This window comes from Camelina sativa, chromosome 11 (genome assembly GCF_000633955.1).
Source record: "Camelina sativa cultivar DH55 chromosome 11, Cs, whole genome shotgun sequence".
Taxonomy (NCBI): Eukaryota; Viridiplantae; Streptophyta; class Magnoliopsida; order Brassicales; family Brassicaceae; genus Camelina; species Camelina sativa.
In genome coordinates this window covers 27,026,504-27,029,831 of record NC_025695.1, presented here as the reverse complement: position 1 = coordinate 27,029,831, position 3,328 = coordinate 27,026,504, and the positions used below count along the sequence as shown (strand labels likewise).

Sequence of the window (3,328 nt, the reverse complement as noted above, 5' to 3'; positions counted from 1 at the left end):
TGATTGATTTAATATTTCATAATTTCCTGAGAAATTCCCTAGACCTACCTTTTTGATCCATTGAATTTTCACAGCTTTTATTTAATATTTTGCATTGCCTTTTTAATTTAAATCATCTTGTTTAGCTTAATTATAAAATTCTACAATTTATTGTGTAATCTAGAGTCCTTGTGGAATTCGACCCCTAAGTACTGCAGTGGCCTCTTAATTTGAGAGAGTAGCTATAGGGTTTAATTTGAGCATATCACTTACTTCCTAATTTCCTTCTCCTAAAACTCTTATAATTTCAATTTTCTTAGAAATTTAACATTTGCAGATACTATGATTCCCAAAAAAATCTATGTGTAAGTATTTGACCGTATATTTTTACTAAATTTAATAAATAAATGTTTTCTGATATTACATATTTAAAATTCTATGTGTAAGTATTTTATCTTGGAACATATAAAATAAACTACTTTTAATACAAAATTTAAAATAAAGAACTATAATTAAATATATATATATATATAACTAATATCCTTTATTTTATAAATCACAAGTCACTTGACCAATAACATTCTGTCACATAGATATTGTTTATATTAAAAAATAACATAAAAAATTAAAAACAAAAAAATAGAGACGTAAAAGGATCCACCGTTCACGATCCCATTTAACACATGAAATAAACAGTTTTCCTTTTCAATTCACGATCCCCATTAAATCCCTCTATCTCAAGAGTCAAAGATCACTTTTTCTCACTATAAAACTCTCGAGAAATACACAACAATCCTAGAACTCTTAAGAAGACAAAACATGATTACCATAAAATAAAAATTTGGATTTTCCAATCCGTTATGGTTTTGTATTCTCCATCAATTCTCATGAATCTACAAGTAAAAAGGTGGGATTTGGCTTCTATATATTCATTAGGGTGCATGATTATTCTATTTCTTAACTTTTTTAATAGATTAATTCATCAGGAACCATGAAGTTCAGCATTCTAAGAAAGTTACATTATAGAACCGATGAAACATATTGTTTTTAATGGTTATATCCCTACTGTATCTATATCTATTGCTGAATTGCTTCTGATCAATTTATGTCTTTTGTATTTCACCATCTCAACACATTCTCTGTTAGATGTCTGGTTTTGCATCTCTTTTTGTTACAATGGAGCTGCAACAGTCAATCAGGTGGTGTTAGATAAATTGCTCTACCTTGATATAATGTGATCTCACTTCAGAGAGAAGTATTGGAATGTCATTCTATGTGTGGATCGTGACAAGATGCGAAACTTGAAAATTCAAACCTTCAAGAAGAGTTTCTGCAACGAGGAAGAGATAAGTGAGTTATAAGAAGAAGTCACCTGATGAGGAGGAAATGTTTGGTTAATGATATATGTGCAAAGCAAGTTATCTTTTTTATGTGCAGACGAAGGATTTAGAGATTTTGGTTTGTTTAACAATGTTTTCTTAAGAAAAAATATTATTAGAGTTTACATTGTAGTTTATTTAAATTCTAAGAAGTATTACCTGTAGTACTTTTTGATCATCAATAAAAAGGTTCTCACGCTCTATTTTCTTAATATCTTAAGTACAATTACATTTTATTGCTTCATAAATGTAACAAGAAAAGGCTTTAAAGCATACATAAATGAAATTGTTAACAGCATGTATTAAGAAAGCTATGAAACATAAGCCATGCTATGTAGATTATTTCTTGCAAATTAAAATACTCAACCATCAGGTATGAATACAACCAAAAAGTCAAATTTTACTTTTATTTAAATTACTAAATTTTTGGTCACTTCTGAATGTTGTTCTATTGGTTGTAACAGTGATGATCAATCACAACAAAATTTATTACATTTTTTCGCACGTATGTTCTTTTTTATAAAGGGAATTTAATTAGGTAAATTAATAAAAATTGGTTCAACTTTAAACGGTAAATTATATGCCTTTTCGGTGCGAATGCACTGGGTATAGACTAGTATTAATATAACCCACGCAACTCGTGGGATTTTTCCCAGTGTCTTGTGTTTTTGGCTCGTTTTATTTGTGATCTTAAATGAGAAGCAAATCATTTATCTTTCTTTTTTGGGTCACAATTGCAATGGGTTCAGCATATTGGAAAAAAACCGTTGTAAAAAAAGCCAACTGTGCAATATACAAAAAAGAACTTAGAGTTTTTTTATTTAACTTTTGTGAGGCTTTTACAACGGTTATTTTCCAATTCCGAATCTCAATATTTTCCAACGGCTATATTGTATATGGTACGTACGATAAACAACCAAACGGCACCGTTTAAAGGCTTAGAGAGAGAAAAGTCTTATTTTAACACCCGACCCGATGCTCCCTTTGTAAATTAAAGTTCTCTCTGCTCTCATCGTCTTCTTCCTTGAAAGGAAAGAGGCGATTTGTTGATTCACTCCCGACGAAATCAAGTTCAAGAGAAGAAATCAATCAAATCTCTTGCGAGGAGAGATCCACAGTCTCTAGATAAGTTCTCTTCGCTTATTTTTATATGAGTTTCTAGATCTTTCTTTGCCTTTTTTGATTTTCCCTTTTTAGGGTTTTCAATTTCGATTGTATTGACTGACTCTGTTTTGTTCTTTTCATCCTTTAGCGATGATCAATCACTTCCCAGTTCCCATGAAATCGCCATCTCTAGGTAAGTTCGATTTGATTGTCGTTAGGTTTTTTTTTTGGGTCTAATCGCGATAAATTGCTTCTCAATCTCCAATAATTGATATCCGCCGGAATTGCTTTTTGAAATTTTTGGGTTTTAGGGTTTTTGTTTCTCCGTGTTTTATTCGAGGAATGAAGTCGATCAAGCCTTTGCCCGAGGGTGTTCATCACTCCAAGCGTTCTGGAACCCGTGGTTCAACAGTCTCGTTGCTGGTGCGACAAAAGTCAAATTCTCCCCTTGTACTTCGATTTCTTCTGATTGATCTCTCTATATTCAGGTTTCTCCTATCTTCGTGGTGTTGTTTCGTGCTCTGTCAAGGTTGTGGATGACGTTGGGTATAGCTCTACTATGATTACTTTTTACCTCATGATTAAGTCCTAATTTGGAAATATATTACTGGTTTTTGTTTTCAGGATCAGGCGTTTCCAAAGATGATTTGGTTTTGTTGGGAAAAAGATACAGTAAGTTGCGGCCATCTTTTTTTGTTTGATGCACAAATAAAGGCCACTTCTTAGTTTTCGATTGAGAAACTTATCTTAAGCAATCTATGGAAACAGCCACTTTAAAGTTTCATGATTTGGAGTCAGCCAGTGAAAATTTTGGATTCCGTGGAGGGGCGTTAGCGTTAGCTTCGATATCAGATAATCTCGTTACT

The 3,328-nt window shown here is 32.0% G+C and overlaps 1 long non-coding RNA gene across 2 annotated transcripts; it reads left to right on the top strand.

Moving 5' to 3' along the window:
• Window positions 2,341-3,322, top strand: LOC109127531. 2 transcript variants are annotated; one of them, XR_002034101.1, is made up of 5 exons: window positions 2,341-2,655; window positions 2,774-2,885; window positions 2,951-2,991; window positions 3,087-3,134; window positions 3,231-3,322. It is a non-coding gene; the product is annotated as an uncharacterized LOC109127531 (long non-coding RNA). The 2 variants fall into 2 exon arrangements; XR_002034100.1 differs by having other exon boundaries at window positions 2,774-2,991.